Genomic DNA, 19035 nt, shown 5'->3' with positions numbered 1-19035 from the left:
TTAGCTGAATTTATAAAAAGTTCTGTTCTAGTTCCTACAAGTTGATTTTTTTTTCTATATTTATTTTTGCTTTTTTAATTTTCAATTGTGTTGTTTCCAATTATTGTCCAACATCCTGTTCCTTTGCAGGTGTTTTCACAGAGATTTGTTTTCTAAATGAAGTACCCCTTCAAACTCTGATTGCAGTATTTGTAGAGATTATTTTTCTCAGACTAGATGAGAGATGTTGATTGGCTAATTAGAGATTTTGAAGAGGGAATGAAGTTTTATTTATTTATTTTTTTTAATTTGGTTTAAAAAATATTTTACTGAAAAAAAGAAGGTTTTACATCAACAGAACAATGCTTTTAAACAGGTTTCTTTGAGTAACTTCTCCTCTTTTCTGGGCCTTCATAAAACCTCCTATATGACATATTTGCTGTGAGTGTCCCGTATTATCATAACCAAAGAAGACAAAGCAGGGATGATAAAAAACACCTTTTGTGATTTTAAGTCATGTTGCGAAAGCTTGACATAAGCATCATTTTCTTGAGCGGTTATGCTAAAGCCCAGCTGTAATTGTACATGGAGATACACTTATGGTTGGATTCAAATATTGTTTAAACTGAAAGAGACTCTGGATTTTGTGAAAAAGATAAAAGATAATCAAACACTTTTTAGAGTAGAGATTATTTAATGTTGCAGACTGAGAAAATAAACTACAAAGTGGACAGGCCCAGTTGCCTAGAATTCTGAAAACTTCTTTCCACTCGCCACAGAGCCCAGTTAACTTTAAAACTGGTGGATGTTGCTGATTAGTAACTGCTTTCAGTTAGTATGTGATGACTGAATCTTGTGTTCGGAGAAGAGTACACTTTGAGTGAAACTTTCGTCAGAGTTTGATTTCTTATCTGATCTGACCGCTCTCCTCTCTCTCACTCCACTTCCCATTATTGCTCACTTTTCAGTGTGCTTCAGCAGTGTCTGCGTCAATGTGTTTATGACCTACTATTTGTTCAACATTAAAAGGTCAAGCTCTACAAATAACTTGTAAAAAGAAAAAGGCAAACAAATGGCTCAAAGACGTTGTTCCCATGATTTCTAAAAGCAAGTTTTCAAGACACTCCTAAACATACACAGTAGGATTCCTTCTGAAGGGATTCCTTGAAAACACAAACGCTTTGACCCAATATGTGTTTCATTATGGCTTCAGCTTATGAAGTTACCCAAAGAGACTCACTGATGTGGGAGAAAAAGCTTCCTTTGTCTGTGTTTTTGTTGAGACATACAGTATATTTTAACTTCAGAAACAGTAATACGTTTATTCTCATGATGTTGTTTATGCCAGAGTTTTGTCTACATTTTTTATGTGAAACAACAATGACTACAGGAAGTATTTCATTAGTACAGGGGGAAGGTTTAAAATAACTTTCATCTGATGGAAGGCCATTTTTTATTTGAAAACTTAGGATATCCTTTTGTTGGTACTGGCACTCTGACAATGCAGTTAAATTCCTTTGTGCATGAATAATTCTTTTTGTGCCTTTTGGGACATTGTAATATGGCTCTGTTTCTCCACCGGTCCTCAGCTAAATGGAATTGGAATGAGGCACGATTTTTGGGAGTCAGTGTTCTCCCATTTCTGATGGCCGATGGCAGGAGAGAGATGAAAGGCCTGATGTAAAAAGCCGTACCTCTGCTTCTTTCCTCCCCTCCTCCTCTCCCCCCTCACCTAAGCTGCAGTGCATCTTTTCAGTGTCATCAAAGAATGCAGGGGGAGTTTCTGCCAGTCCAGTTCATGTACACAGCAAGTACATGCAGAAAATTATGCTGCCTCTTCCACCTTTCTCTCCTTCTGCACTGCTTCCCGTTCTCTTTCCCCCACATTGTAAAGGAGAGTAACCGAGGCAGTTTTAGCTGACTTTAACACACTGAGAGCATTGACATTTTTTGGATGCAGGATTCTGTAAAGCTGAGGAGTTCCAGTTTGTACAGCAAACAAGCATATAATTTACAAGTACACTGTCCTTAATTATTTTAAAAGAAGGAGACTCATTTATATATACACCAGTAGGGTATCATACTTTTGGAGCACTATCCATAGTCATTTTGAAATTAAAGTTGTATTTTTTATTTGTTTATTTTTGTCTTGATTATCTCCNGGGGGTGGGGTGGGGGGGGCTTGCTTCAATTGTCTGTGTTGTTCAGTTTGTGGTACCTTAGAGAGTGATACTTGGATTTATTTTTCTCCCTATTTGATTCACACCTCAGTGACTCACGCCGCCTCTTTTGCTGTCGGTTCACATTGAGACGGTCTCTAATTGAGTTTTTGGACAGCCGGCCGAGTCTCAGACGCTCCATGAGAGATAAAAGAAATTTTGCATTACAACATCAAAGCCCCCATCCCCACCACCACTGCCGCACACACGCGCGCGCACACACACACACACACACACACACACACACACACACACACACACATACTCGCTCTATTTCGTTTCCACACTCACCAAAACATGATGAGATCAAATGAGCATCTGAGGTCAGTGTAGCTCTGAAGGGTTAATGATGTGGAGATTGTGCCTGGATTTTTTTTTTTTCTTTTTAAATTCACACCCTGGCCAGATAAATAGTCTCACCCAGAGTCTCATCCTTCTGCTTGCCACTGATGCACTTTGCTAACAACCTGTTTATTTAAAGCTGCTTCTATGAATATGTTTGACTGTTTATTGACTTGGCTTGTCATAAAGCTGTTAATATTTGACACTGCCTGCTTCATTAGGATCAATAGGTTAATAGCAGCAGAAATGTGGCAGAAATCTGAATTCACTAATGGCTGAAAACATACTCTATAAATCAAAGCTTACTTAAAAGGCAAATCACAGTGACAAAAAAAAAAAAAAAATCTGCAAGAATTTTAAACAAAAAAATTGTGTTTCTCTTACATGCAAAATCATTATTTACGTAAGAGTTTGTAGTACAGTGCACACACCAGCCACTGTATGTCTCTTAATCAGTAACAGTAAGACTTGCTGCTGTAGTTTTATTGTTTTCAAGCACAACACAGCAATCCATTGAGTCAAATGAGTGGAGTCAGGTAGATAAATGCAGGGAACTGTGTATGTGTGTTTATTAATAACGCTAAAAGTCACTGACATTTCAGAAGTTTTTTTATCTGACTTGCTATTCAATTTAAAAGTTGTATCAACCCAGCAAGTATTCCAGGCATTTCAAAGGCTGTTTATTCCAGGAAAAATCACTAATCGTCTCTCAGAGCAATTACTGCAACTCTTCCAATAGACTTGTCCTTGATGCCAAGGCCATAGAAAATTCAAAGTATCCTGTAGAGTAAACAAGCACAGTGCTACTTGTCAAAGTTTGCATCTGTGGGGCCGTGTGTGCATCATTAATTGATTTCTTTGCAGAGCTAATTGTTTGAGTATTTCCATCGGTGGACTTCTGCTTTTCTTTCACCTGGCACAGCTGACAGCAAGTCGGTGAAATACTGAGAAACTAATGTGAAAGAATGTGCATTTTCGCAAAATGTACTTGCATGATACAAACTCAACAGGCTGGCTGTTCAAATAGTGATCTGATATCCAAAAGGTAATTATTTTTAATTGTTGTGTGAGCTGTAGGAGGATTCCCGGAGTACTACGAAAAAGGCCACATGGGCAATGGAAAATATCTTCTCTGCTGCAGCACTGTGGTGCCTCTCATTGGTAGTTGGAACCTCTAATAACATTAGAAGAATATGTGCACCCTTGTGGTCATGACAACAGCTTCATATGAAGTGATGGTGGCAGTGCAAAAACATTACATTTCAACTCTAGCATGAATGTTTTCCCCCTAACCAGACTGATGTGGTTTCTAAATGTAACCTAGTGCTTTTTGAGCCTATAAGAGCTGATTTATAGCGCACTGTTTTCTTGTGTGCTTATGAGACCCATGGGGCATAGGTGTCATCATCTGTACCACAGTCGAACACAGAACTTGATAAGTTTTGTAGTTTTTTTTGTAGTTAAGTTAAAATATAATTTTGCTGTTTCTAAGATCAATGATAAGAAATTGAAGAGCTCGTAGAATAGTTATCTAGTTTGTAGAAAGCTACTGTTGAACATAACGATACACTTGTATATTTGCAGTTAGAAGTCTTAATAATTTAGACATTTAAGTGGCTGTTTATGTATTTTAAAGCCCTGCAATGCAACAGAACATAATTCTGTGTTAAAATTGGCTGCAAAAAGCACAGATATTGTCTCCATGTGGGACTCTTTAGAGAGATGCCTTTTAACAAATGTGAGAGGCTGAAAATACTTTTGCGTTTTGGCAAATTTTCAAGGCCTCTGTTCATTTGTTGTGCCCCGTTTCTTGGAAAGATTGCATAAGAATACAAAGCAAATGACAGTTTTGCAGATGACTTTTACTGTTTGTAAGTTTTTGTAGCGGTGGTTGTAAATTTGTTTTTGTTTTGATTTGCAAGAATAAAATAATAATGACAATTTAAAAAAAAGATTTTCAAAGTTTCATTTTTCTTTTGAAATTTCAATTCATATTCAAGCCTTTTGATTTAGAACTAGGGATTTTTTTTTGTCCTTTAAGCTTTGAAAAATCATGTCCTATGGTTCATCTTATGTCCACGATGTCATGCTGTCTCTTCTCAGTCTCTGTCTGATTTTCATCTTCACCCTTCCTTCCTTTACAGCCTCCTGGGCTTCATCGTGGCTGCCTCTCTTCCATCTGTTTCCCAATCAATTTGGTCTCATTTCCTGCCAATCGGTCCACCTCCACCATGGGTTAAGGCTCATTTAACCGGAAGCATTGCATGTTGAGATCATCAGCTGTAGTTATGGTGATCAGTTCATGAACCTCTCAGCATACAAGAGGCTTGTAGGCTTTGGCGTTTGAAGTTTTGGATGTAGCTCTTTATGATTGTGTGCTTGCTTGCATGTGGGTCCATGAGAGGAAATGGAAGCATTTAGCAGATGGCTCATCAAATTGACTCATTTTAACAGCATGAAAGTTTAATGAAGAAAACAGTGCTCCTCTGTTCAGGTCTTTTGTCAAAGCTTTTGCAGTTCTTTGATCCAGGAGCTCTGCTTTTAATAGTGTAAAACACAAATTTGATACTTATTCTACAGTATAAGTAAATCAAATATGACTGTTTTAATTTATTACCACTGCCCAAAACACTGTAATGTTCTATAATTTATTTCATATTTATTTAAGACTAACTCAGTGTCTGATCTTTTTAAATAGTAATGCTATTGCCATTCAGCATTTATCATTCATATTTCTCCTGCTGTTGGTGCTATTGTCCTTAACCAAGCCTGGTCTAGAATTCATGTGGTGCAACAAAACATAGGGCTTACAGAGCAATCCTCAGCATCCTCACTGGAGTGACAGAGAGACGTATTTTTGCTCTCATGAATTTTAAAGCAAGCTTTAGCTCACAAAGTGGAGTGTTGAACAGAAGGAAGCAAGGCAGCTTCACTGGCCAGACAGCTGCACACATATTAACCTCCCCCTCAATTCATAGCAACCTGAGAAGACACTGAGGAAAATCTTCTGGACAGTTGGCAATTTACTTAGTCTGGTTAAGGTATCGTCACCTTGGTTAAGCTGTTCTGGCCTCTGACTGCTTAAAATTGAGTTTTGTGGTTGATATGCATAAACCAATTAGTATAATATATTTGTTCACTGATGTGGCCGGAAAACTCATTTTGCCTTCTTGCTCTGCAGTATCACATTTATACAGAAGATTGCTTTTTACTTCGGCATATCCATACTTAGGCATCTAAACTAGATGCCAAACTTCATGTATGAAAATTATGTCTTCATTTTTGCAAACCATAAAAATGATTATTTAGTTTAATCATGCAATATTATTCCCAATGCAGAGCTGTGGTGTCTGCATGCTGCTCATGGACTAGCCAGTCTTATCAGTGAGAGCAGATGGAGAGCATCCAAGTAAGAGGCTCAGTCTGGCTCCATGTATGTCATAAGGAAGAGGATGACCTTGGCTGAGTCTCAGTCACAGTTCAACCACAAGAAACACACTGTTTTTGTCCTTTTTCCTCCTGTCTTTCTGTACATGTCAGTGTTTTTGCCTCACGTATGCTGCAAAACAGCTGGAGACAAAATACACTCCTCCACTCTGCCATACTCAGTGAGGAGCAGAGACTCTTGTAAAGCCATAACCTGCAGGTGATTAGATACACAATCATTTGTTGAATATATTACAAATGAATACAGCATTTTTCTTTGAGAATGAAATTATTTTTGATGCTTTATATCATACACATACAAACATTTTTCCCATTTCCTTAATTAATAAAGTTTTAAAGCCATTTGACAATAAACCAGTAGAACCTGGGGTTCATGTTTCAACGCATGAATGGGTAATTGACTTGTTTAACATAAATCTCCAAAACACATTAATCAAGGGCAGTTTTCAAGGGGTTGTTTAGTTGTTAGAAGGCAGGATAAACCACCAGTGAAAGGATATATCAGTGGATTTCCTACCAATAAATTCTACAAGCTTTTCTTGTAGATTTATATTGAACCTGTGCTGGCTGAGATAAGGGCCTCTATTTAAGTAGAGAGATATGGGATTGTGAATAAAGGTGTCTTGAGATTTGCAGTGGTTATGTCTAATCTGCACAATCTGGTGTGTCATGTTTTTGTTGTTGCCACTGTGGTTTTGTTGTACCACAGTGGCTGTGTGCTGCAGTTGGTAGTCCCTTCTGTTGACTTGAGGATCAACAGAAAACTCATTAGTCCTTCTCAGACATGAGCAAAAATGGTTTCAGCAATTTAATAAAGCAATCTGTCTCTCAGAATACCGTATATCTGTGACAGTGAGAACCACAATTTCTTGTATTTTTTGGAAGCTAGATAAAGTGAAATATAATATTTAAGTTAAGATTTCTTCTGCTTCTTTGTTCTTGTTTTAATTTGTATAAGCTTGGTTATGTTAGAAACAAATTAATTTGAAACAATGGAGCAGTTTTACTGCACCTTTAGTAAAAAGATTTGTTGACATCTTTAAAAAATCATCATTTGCTTTCTTCTCAATTTATTGTCTCTACCACTGTCTTTAATTATAGGTTCATGGTAGAGATAATAAACTGAGACAATAACCCTAACTCTTTCATTGTGTGACTGAAAAGGCAACAATGAATCCTGTATTTTGTAAAGTAAACTTAATTTGTGAAAGTAAACCCAAAGTATCCTGCCAAACATTTTTAATATAGTGTTACACTATTGTCACTGTAGTTTGCTGCTTTGCATTTTGATGCGTCATGTTTGCCTCTAGAGATAATTTCAAATATGTACAACAGCAGGGAAGGTTTAATTTTGAGTTTGGAATTAATGACAAATGAGCTTTTCTTGCCAAAAATAACAAACTGACGATACAAAACAAATGAACTCCCCACATTCTTACAATTAATTGTATTTGTATAGGAATCTCCAATACAAGTAACCTAACAAGGTTGGTGCTGTTAACCAACTTAATTTAATTTTTTTTATTACTGTTGTACAGCACTATAAAGGCGCTATGTGACTTGCCACTGTGCTTCCCAAAATCCCTGGTGCACATATGCATTTTTTTTCATGAAGAGTCAGTTAATTAAACAAGCCTCTTTAATCATTTGCCCTAAAGTTGCTTTTAAGAGGTTCAGAGTTTTCTTACTAAGAATTATTTGCTGTGAGACTAAACTTATATAATTACTTTTTATCTTGGGTCTCTTTGACAAATTACTGTTATAGATGGACCCATTTTTATAATATTGCGAGAAAGTCCCTTTTATTATTTAGGTATTTTATATAATTGGAGGTCCAGATCAATTCTTGTTACAGATTTAAAGTAGAAATCTGAAAATGGTAATTGTCTTGCTCAGTTTTCATTATGGCTCACTTGAGAACATCTCTGCAGCTCCAGCTTAATTGTAAAGCTGATAAGCCAAGCAAGATTCTAAATATTGGAATGAGATGTCTTGTCCTCTTGGAATGCCTTTAAAAAAAGCCCAAAACCACAAATGGTTTTTATTTAAATTCTGTGTGGTTCATTTTTAGTCTCCATGCAGAAAGCAAAAATGTCAGCGCTAATAAAAAAGATGAAGACAGTTGTCTTTGCTCAAAAATGTCATGTATCTCTTTTCAGAAAAAAATGTCTTTCCAATTGACCTTTCAGGTGCAAATTTGTATTTTTAACACAAAAGGAGGACTAGAGTGTTAATTTGTTTAATATTACACTTTGTGAGTGAATATTTCTGAATATTAGTATCCACCTCTAACCTGGGCCATCTTCCACTTTGTCACCCCCCCCTTTTTTATTCACCCATTTGAACTTCCAATTTTATTAAATGTATTTTTGGTCTGGGAAACGGTCCATTATTTCTGATTATTTTTAATGACTAGCTCATTCTTTTGTAGTGGATTCATATTTGTCTCTCAAGACTTGAAGACTGTTTTAATGAGCTCTCTAAAGGTCTCCTTCCTTAGCCCTTGGCTACATCCAGCTATGTGCAGCAGGCAACTCTACTAGACCCAGACTATATAAGGCATGAACACTTCCCTAGACATGAAGACATGCCATTCTTCCTTTTGACAGATATTATCCAGTGGAGAAAAGTAGCCACATAACTTGAGTGGATCTTTGATTAAAACACATTGGATAAATAAAGCACTAAGAATAAAGATTTCAACATTGGTGTAGCTGTCAAGGTGTATATTACAAAGAGCAAAAAATAGGTGTCTGTTCCTGACACATGTAAAATAACACCTAAGTTGTAGATTGAAGATTTTGGCTCCACTTTGTAATAAAAATGTATCACTTGGTGTGAAAGAGCAGCAATTTTTGTTTAAAGTGAATGCCTGTAGGGTTGTAGATTTTCGTTCTTGTTGATGTTTGAGTTCAGATTCAAATACTACAAAAGCTGGTGTTCTAATAGGTCTTCTTTTTCCTAATTTGGACACATCCGTTTTTAACACATTCTCTTCTTTCGTCACCCTCCCCCTTTGTCCTGTTGCTCTCTGTCTACCTTCCAGACATCATGATCCAGCCAGAGGAGGATAATCGTGCACCCCCAGTTGATAGCATGGACACCAAAAAGCACTCTGCTGAAAGGTGACCTCGAGACACTTCACCTCCCCACAACATTTGGTGAGTTAAGCGTGAGAGAACCCCTCGTACTCAGAAATGACACTATCTCAGTTGTCTGCAGTTCCAAGCCATTACCTAATGCACATGTTAGAGACTTCAAATAAAATCCTCCAAAACAGAAGATGTTATCTGGTGTTGGCTTTTAATATAAAAGGGGAAAATTTTGCAAACCACTTTAGAGCACTGCTTCTATGACTAGAATCATAATTTTACTAAGAATCACTTTGTTTTTCTAATCCATGAATTAGCCTTTTATAAAAGTCCAGCAGGATGCATTCATACATTTTTTAAAGTAAGAAATGTGGATCTTCTAAATGTAAAATGTACATGCATGTTGCAAAATATTTTAAATTACTAGGAGCTGACAAAAATTAGGAATTTGTTATATTGTGATAAGACAACCTGAAAGGCATTCGTTTGTGGTGTGAAAAGAACTTATAGTGAAAAGAACCCAGAACCTGATGAATGAAATACATGTGAGAGCCTGGGAGGGAGAATAAATCTGTATGGGAAGAAAAGAAAGAGAGAAATCAGACTTACTGTGCACAGTTTTTATCTCACTTTTTCTGATCGCTATAGCTTCACTGATCTCGTACACCGGTGTCCTGGCAGGATTCTGCTGATGGATGCACTGAAGTGGCTGCAGGGAGTGAACCACTTTCAGTTATCAATAACATGATCCTGGATTTTGTATCGCACTTGGAACTCCATTAAACCTCCTTATAATTTACTGTCCACCTGTTCAAAACAGGTGCTATGTGCCGTTGTGCTTTTCATTACAAATGTGCTTATCACCATTGTGCCTTTACCTGCAAAAAAGCACTCGGGCCCTAAAGTTTCTTCTGTTGGGAATGCATTTTGTGCAAACTGCACAAAAAACTTACTTAGTGATAAAGCAGATAAAAGACCAATTAACTGTGTAATCAACCCCATATGTGAATTAGTGTTATAATCTGCCTTTTCCCCTTTATTTTTTGCATTTACTTGTCATGAAATACATTAATTCTATGTGTGTATTTGCCAAGTCTGCAGTTTGAGTTGGTATGTTCTCTTCGTATATAAGTGGGTCTTCTCCAAGTACTCCGGTTTCCTCCCACTGCTCAAAGCATGCATGTCATTTTAATTGGTGCTTCTTAAAAGACCTTAGGAGTGTGTGCACAGATGCATGTTTGGTTTTATTTTTTTCTTGGGGTGGGGGTGGAGGGCTTGCATGTGTGTTTTTCTCTTTTCTCTACTGACCAACTGAACTTTTATTTAAATCAGCTAACATCATTGCATATTTGTATAACAGGATAAGATGTACCAAGTAAAATGTTTTTTTGTGTGTCTTAAAAGAAAAATGGCAACAGGAAACAATCATCTGTTAAAGACTTCATCTTCGTCTTGTTTGTTGTTGTCAGTGGTCTAACTACCCCCCTCTTCTATCCTTATTGAAGAACACATGAATGTTCTTAAAGCACCAGTAGTACGTGACTTCATTCACAAATCTCAAAGATTTTTCTAACTGAATGACATAAACTTCTTTCTGTTAAACTTGGCAAAAAAATAAATGTTTTAGTCAGTGTCTGTCCAAATTCCCAAACCTACAGTGGACTAGTGTAATAATTGTATTTTAATTTTATTTATTTAGCAATAAACATTTAGTGCAAGGTGATTTATTGTCAGCAGGATGGTTTTTGGTCAGGACAGGAGATAAACCTTAAATACATTTTAAAATATCAAATATTATTAGATCCCCCCTCCCCAATAGCATTTCTATCCAAAAAAAAACAACAAAAAACAACAATACAACTTCTTAAAAATATTTGTCAATTCTTTAAAAGAGCAACCCACAAATAGATTCAACTATATTTCTCAACCTAGAAAGCCGTGTGGACTTTTCACATGTCCAGGATTGTGTAACTTGAGGGAATCATGTTTTATCTTAATTTGGATGCACATTCCAGACAGTTTTTTTGAAGAGAAACAAAAGCTCATGCATGTGGGTGGGTGGGGAGTTTTCAAGCCATCTGCAAGCGATTACCTGTGGAAATGTACGCACACACAAGGCTGACATAAACTAAACAAGGGTAATAATAATAATTGTAGTCTGACAAGAGCAATCACAATACCAAAACATTAATGTTACTACCCGTCCTTTTACTGATGGTAATGGCTGCAATCTAAAATGATGTGCAGTGTGTTTAGGGACCCAGAGGTGCACAGATTCTGGGAAACGCAGTGGTTTGATTTGAAATGAGAACAAGAGAAACAATATTAAAGGTAATGCATAAATGTTATACGGAGGTGGATGAGTAGTTCCTTAGCAACAAAATTAATATTTTTTCCAGAACCTAAACAGGAGAGCCTAGCATTTTAGTTATGTGGCCTAAATTACTTGTGAAATTACAAAAATCAATTCCATGATTCTTGTGGTTTACTTGCCAGTGCAAAATAATAAAGACCACACACGTAAAGATCTGATTTGAACTTTTGTGAACACAGTGACCAAAATATAAAAAAAACTACTATTTTATTTAGGTTGATTTATTGCTGACCTAAAACTTGCTTCATTTACACACCACAGATATAAATAAATGCGTGATAATATTTGCATGGTAGCAACTCTAAAACTGTAACTTTGTTTCCCACAATTCAGCCTCGGATTGCAACTTTCGTGGAAATGATAAAGTGAGATAGGACTCTTTAAAATTGTAGATAAAGTTACAAAACTTGTTTTAAGGACATTTTTACATCCAAGCATCTTGATAAGTTCACATAAAATGATGTAGCCTTGGGTGGGAGGCTTATTTTGTTTGACAATCAGGTCTTTCAATAAAGTGATGATTGATATTTGACATCAATTTGAAATTGGAGCACCTCAGGTTATAATTGTTGCTATCGTTTAAAGTAAACATGCAAAAAGAAAGATTAATACTAAGCAAGCTGGCCAGGGGGATGTTAGATTTATGACTGAAGTAGTAGCTACATTGTGAATATTGCCACTGAGGTTTATGGTTTGTCACTCAGCATGTCCCTGACTGAAGGTTCAACATCCAGAGTGGTTAAAAGCACTCGAGCATTGAGCAGACTTCAGTCAGTGCACATTTAATTTGGGTTTATGGTATCAGGAGACAAACATGGTTAGACAATAAATAAATAATATATATATATATATATATATATATATATATATATGTGTGTGTGTGTGTGTGTGTGTGTGGTAAGAACAGATGCATCATTGTTTCTGTCTCTTTATTGCCTTGACAAAAATTACCTAATTGAAACTTTTTTACTTTTGTTTTAGAAGATTTTATTTAGCAGATATTAATCAGTCCAAATGTTTTAAGGAATTCTGCTTTTGCTGAAGCGATTCATTTTTCATGAACTTTGCGATTTGTACTTTGGTTTAAACCACAGTAATCCTCATTTATTTTTATATTGTTTCAAAGTCTGCTAGTTTATTATGACCGCACAGATAATATGTGCATTTACATCATTGTTTTAAAGCTGCACATTCCTTTAAAGCCCAGTCATAATAGTGCTGCTCGATCCATGGGGTGCATGAATTATGACGTCAAGAAGGCGGGCCTGCAGGTTATGTCGTCACTTGAGATTTGCAGCAGTCACTGTGGTTCTCCTTTTTAAAAAGTAGGCTGATAAAGTTAACTTTGCAGCAGTAATGACACAAGGAGAGCTGTAAACACGACGTACTTTCTTTGTACAAAAACGCAACTATCTTATCAAAGCATTTTTTTTACTTTATGTAATGTGTATAATTATTATATCTATCTAGTTTTGCTTTTTTAGCTTGCAAATTCTGACTTGATGCTCTTCATGGTTACAATGCATCATATTGAGCAGTTTGGAACAAGTCAGAAAAGTTGGGATGTGCATGACAGGCCAAAATGACACAACTCCAACCCCCATCACACAACTGACACTCTGAAGTCACTTTTGTTGAAAGATGATGTCCATGAGGTTGAAAATGGTGGGTATAAATCAGGCTTAGAATAAAAAGAGATTTACAGTGAGGAAACCAGCCCACTGAGACTTCATTAACCAGTTGGGCTCTGTATTAAAATAATTCAGACAGCATAAAAACTTATTTGGTATTCAGCTGCAGTTCTCAGAGTCTCAGACTTACAATTAATGAATGCAAGTTGATTAATACACACAGTATTACAGTTACTTTGAGTTTCCTCTGCTGTAGCCCTGCCCACATGATATTTTAGTGAAACTGTAGAAGGACTTGTCATTTTGAAACCCATTTTTAACTTTTGCTGAAGCGTATTGCTCGTTTTCTAGAGGTGTACCTGGCATACTTTCTTCTACATTGTGCTTGAAGAGATTTTATAAGGGAAGTTTTATAATTTTGTATTTTCAAAACTCAGGAGCACAGGAGCACATTTTGATTACATTAAACATCCTTTGCCATATAGGTTCTTTTGCATAAAACATTAAAATCAGAATTTTCCTTTGAATCTGTTAAGACAGATAAAAAATGGTCATGGCTTGTTCAAATTCCTGGTTCAGAAGCAAAGATAAAATATTGTTATTAATGATTTTTTTTATATGTCTCGAGACAATAAAGAGTTCTGCTGATATGATTTTATTTGCTCTACGGTTCCTCAGCTGCAGGGTCATTAAATTTGTTGCTACAGAAAAGAAGCGCAACATATTTTACATTCAGTTTGGTCAACATAGTAACAGCTGGGTGGTAGAGGTTAAATCTCAACAGAACACTTCAGAATAGAAAAAAAAAAAACATTACTATAGTAAATGTTCTATATTTTTTTCCCTAGTTCATTTTTTTTTTTTTTTTTTACTGTGAGAAGCTATTCATGCCATCTGTGTTAGCTGCTGTAGGGAACACTGGTAAACTTCAAAACAACACAGTATGGTTACCAAGATGGAGTAGCCCTGCGGGTATGAAGTGAAGCCTCTGCGCACAGATTGAAGAAGTCATGGGTATTACAGAAAGGAAAAGGAGAAGAAGCACAGCTGAAATGCTGCAGAACCACAGCCGTGACATTGTGTCTGATGACTTTTTATCCTGGAGTTAGGGCTTAGAGTTGCTGTCATGTCAAGAATGAAGGTTGTGTCACTCCCACTATGTATGTCATAAAAAAGCAATATGTTGTGACCTTCCCTCAGTATGTACAAACGAAAACAAATTTGTCTTTATTTTTTTATTAACTGTTTCATTTTAGGCAAAAAAAAATTATCCTGCTGTTTGCGCGTAGTTTCCAACTCGGAGCAGCTTGTGTTCTGGGATTTTAGGAAATGACAGCACAAAATGTGTTGCACATAATGAGTCTGATTGGTCTCCAGTCATTTTGGCAGGCCTCATTTTTGCTCTTAACCTGCTTAGCCTCAGACTGTTTCGTCCGAAGGCAGCTTTGGCTCAGAGTCCTGCTTCTTTCTCTCACTGCATTTGCTCTAAAGTGATCTTTCTTCTCTGTGATGGATTTCCCTGCTGCAGAAACACTGCCATATGCCCAGAACTAATCTTTTATATCTTTGTGGTCTCAACACTTATTATGCCTTTCAGGTGCTTCTTAAATTTCATTTCACTTGGTAGTTCTGTAAGCTCTGCACTCACACCCTTGTGGTTGTGCACTCAGTAGACTTGAAATAAACAGGTTTAAGGGGTTTGAATGTACAAAGCCAACACTTTGCAGGCTCCATGAAATTCTAAGCAGTTTTTATATTCAAAGTTGGAATTTTTACAGAACATTGCAGCTAATTAAAAATGCTATTTAAAAAAAATAGTCTTCAAAGAAAGAAATAAAGTAACTTGCTATGTATGAACGATTTTCTAATTATAGTAAAGGCAGTTGCACAATTTAGTGCCATATCACACGTTAAAAACACCAACAAAGTGTTAGTTATCATATTAGCAGAATTGCATTAGTGTACCACAAAAAAAAAACAAAAAAACAAAGGAAATATTACTTTAAGTTAGATTTAGGAAATTCTCAACTATACTAGCAGCATTTATCACCTCACCCTCCCTTTTTTAATATTGTATGAAATCACCCCCCTTCCAAAAAAGGCATTCCATGCAGAAATTCTGTGCTTGTCTTAAGAAACCTTCAGCCACAAAACTTTATTTTTTTGTTTTGTGTGAAACTCCCTTCTCCTTTACTTTTCCTTTCCCACCCACAAAATTCCCTGCTTTCATTATTCTTTCTTTCTCAGCTGCCAGAAAACACAGTTCCATACCTGCTGCAGACAATGTCCAGATGTATCTTTCCAACTTTTCTCCTGTGACATGAATATATTTTTATGTGTGGTTTCGATTTTTGCAGTTCTTCAGTCAGCCAGTAGACATGTTATTCTGCAAGAACAGAAAGTTCTGCTGGAAAAAGCAACAACGGCCAACGTCCATTGGTGTTTCCTATGAAAATTACAGCACATAAATTCTCGCTTTTGTCGAAGCACTTTAAAAACTTTAAAGGTACTCTTTGCAATGTTGTGAAGACCAGACAAAATGAATAAATCAAGAATCCACACAATTTATTTCTGATATTGATGGTTAATGTGTTCCTAAATAAATTTTGTAAGCAAAATTTGTGAATGGCTGCCAGCTGCCATGTGTGTTTGTTTACTTACAGAAAGAAATAGCTGAAGTAATTGAAAATAGACCAACAATGATGATATACATGGAAGAGTCATTTGGGATTGAAAAGTCAAAGAACTTTTATGCATTGGTACATTTCTACAGTAGATTTCTTGAGTAAAGTATGCAGAAAGTACCTACTGAAGTAAACTCTTTCAGAATAGTTTAGAATAGCCTTTTTTATGTTTGATTTAATAGTTTGCAATAAGTACCTTTAATGGGTCCATACTCAACACTGACCTTTTCATTGTAGCTTTAACTGTAACTTGGAAACATTGTTTTCACAGGTTATAGTCAGAGGATATATTTACATGCCATGAAATGTTTTCGGTACATAAACAAAAGAATTAACAAACACTGCAGTTAACTTGACTCAAAGCCAATCTGAAGCTAATTTATACACAACAACATCATTTAATTTAGGAGTAAATTACCCATTTGTTCAGGCTGCAGAGCCTAAATACTTACTATTGTCAAGACACATAAATTCTATTAGCTGTGAATGACTCAATCACGCTAGAAGTGTTGTTTTGGCACTAAAAGTTATTGACTGCAACAAGGCAGTATAAGTTGTTACTGCACACTGCCATCCATGGGGAAGAAAAATAAAAACAGGTTTAATTTGTAAAAGTCTGTTTGGCTTTTAAGTGCATGTAGCCTCATTGGTTATGCAACAAAGTATGTTTTTACTGTTTCATCTATGCTGTGCAGAGTAAAGAGCAGAATATATGAACAAGAATTACATTGCTGTGTGAATGAATAAAATTGTTATTTAAGTGTAAGTGTATACAATAAACATATATCTTAGCAATACACAACCACTAAATTTAGCCAAAGTGGGAGCCTATAGATTGTGCTTAATGTCAAAATATCTAAACAGCTGTCTTAGATTTTATTAGAATCTTATTCAGATATGAATTGATTAGCAGTGCACAAGTCCTCGATGTGAATTTGTATGATGAGAATGTTAAATGGACAGAGGTTGGCTGGGTGTAGCCTGATGTTACGGCTGGCAAGCAGAGCTCGCTCTGTCAAGTGGAAAGGGAAGCATGGCAGCCAGAGTGAATGGAGTGAGTGGGCGAATGGCACGGAGCTAAAAGCGTGACAGGTTTGGTGGAGCATCTTGGCAAACTGAGGAGTGAGGCTGTGGAGCAGGATGAGGCAGGCAGGAGGCAGGTTTGGATCCGAAGCACAGGAGAGATCGAGGGATGGTACAAAGAAAAATAAGAATAAACACAGAGCCTATACTGCACAAGAAACAGATGCTGATATTTCACCGGTGAAGTGACACATTTTGGCAGTAAATTGGTTTTATGTACGCACAGGTCTGAGTAGCTGATTAGTTTCAGTTGTGCAGCTGGGTAAAGAAGTCAAAGAAGCATGAATAAAATGAAATTTCATAAGTCCTCCAGATTTTTCTGTGGCAGACAATAAAACAGACTTATTCTAGTAAGCAGACAAAGGAGAACAACATACAAACTTGTCTACATTTCTAAAAGTAACCCTTTTGGGACACCCAAATTACATCACATTTCTAATTCGACATGACTACAAACTTATTTTTAATATACAGTTATTAAACTATCCAAATATTGCCCTCTGTATGAACTGTAGTGTGTGAACTGTAGGCCAATGAATCAAATGCTGGTGCAACAGTGTACCCGAAAATGTATAAAAACAGGTTCATACACATTGGCAAAGTACAGTTTATCACACACAGACAGTGATGCCATGCAGATGCCCTCAGGGTGTAAGAGGTGGAGGAGATTAATCTGCAATTATATCATTTTAAAATTTTTATAATTTGTTTTAAATATAATTGGAACCACAAATAAAATCAAGAAAACATTCTTGTATAACTGTGTTTTAATTGACTTTTAAGAGTCATGGTTAGTCAGTGGAATTGAATGAACAGTTGAGTAATTTGTGCTGTTGTTTCCTAGTCAAACATAAAATATATTATCTGTTGAAGACTAGGTAGAAGAGCATTGCTGTAACTTAGGGTTACCAAAGCTTGTGCCAAGAACTGTTTGGCATATTGAGTACCATACTGCCTACCGTTTTATGTTGTTGATGGCAGTGGTGCATGACAGAGAAACATATGCACAAATGTAATACAGATTAAAAAAAAATGGAAACAACAGGGAAATAAGGAATGAGAAGAAGGTATACCCAAGATCAGGAAAGTCCTGGTTTCCAGAAGATAAACTCTGCTGACTTGATTGATTGTGCTGTGATTTTCTTTCCTTTAATATTTAAAGTAGGTTTTGAGTGAAACATTCCAACAGCTTTAAGACTAGATGCCAAAAAAATTTCAAGTATTCATATTCCCCTCATGCAGACCCTGAATAAGGTCAGTGATGTGCCACAATCATGGTGACATTTGCATTTAGCTCAGAGTTTTTTTTTCTCTTTTTTAATACAGTCTCCAAAAGCCAGCGGAATGGTGGTAGATGCTTAGTATTGTCAAAGGAAATGTCACAATATATCCCTGAGCCCTTTGAATAAAAGACAGCAGTATATTTCGGGAGTTCTTATCTGAAGTGTCTGGTGCTGTTCCAAACGGTGTAAGCCACTGATCACAAGTGAAGCAGAGGGGCTGCAACTTTGCTGTTTTATTGTAGTTCACAAATCTTCATAAATTCTGTCACAAAGCACTTGCTAACAGGACTTTGCATGGTTATTATCTTTAAAAAAAAACAAGCTTCCAGCTTTTCCGAAATTACTTACAGTAACAAATGGCAGAATAACACGTGAAAAAAAGGCTTGAAAATGACTGATCCTTGTTTCCTCTTTTGAACTTCTGACTGAGTGGTTTAGTTATTTGGTTTATACAACTCCATAGGAATTTTCTTTTCTTTTTAAAGTCTGTGATAGAAATCAAGGCATGTGTCATAATGGTGTGGTGAAGAATCTTCAAAGTGTACCTGCTGTGCGTTCAATCTTGGGCGTGCATCATTGCGATGATGAATTATTACATCTTCCACATTTGCTGAGCCTCTGATAACTGGGAAGGAATTAGAACTTCTGAGCAGAACGGACAGTTCTGATGAACAGGCCAACTCTCAGGTGATTTATTCACCAAATTTTCAGTAAGCAAGCCAAACCAAACAAAGGAAACATCATGTCTTTGACATTAAAGTCTAAGAGCCAAAGTCAGTTAAGTAACTTCATTAAAACAGCCTCTGGCTCATCTTTTCTTCAAGTCATTGTTTGGTTCATCTTGCTTTTTCTGCAGTGGGCAATTGTTACTCAGCTGAAAGTATGAAAAAAGTATATTTTC

General features: G+C 36.4%; 1 protein-coding gene across 2 annotated transcripts in view; it reads left to right on the top strand.

The window, feature by feature from the left end:
* Positions 1 to 19035, top strand: part of chrm3a (cholinergic receptor, muscarinic 3a) — a 78966-nt gene that overhangs the window by 16638 nt on the left and 43293 nt on the right. For both annotated transcript variants that reach the window (XM_017427561.3, XM_017427552.3), the window contains exon 2: positions 9034 to 9148. The gene's annotated coding sequence lies outside the window, so the exon portion shown is untranslated. The remainder of the gene's footprint in view (positions 1 to 9033; positions 9149 to 19035) is intronic.

Source organism: Kryptolebias marmoratus, linkage group LG22, assembly GCF_001649575.2.
Source record: "Kryptolebias marmoratus isolate JLee-2015 linkage group LG22, ASM164957v2, whole genome shotgun sequence".
NCBI classification, from domain to species: domain Eukaryota; kingdom Metazoa; phylum Chordata; class Actinopteri; order Cyprinodontiformes; family Rivulidae; genus Kryptolebias; species Kryptolebias marmoratus.
This window is presented reverse-complemented; position numbering and strand designations above follow the sequence as displayed.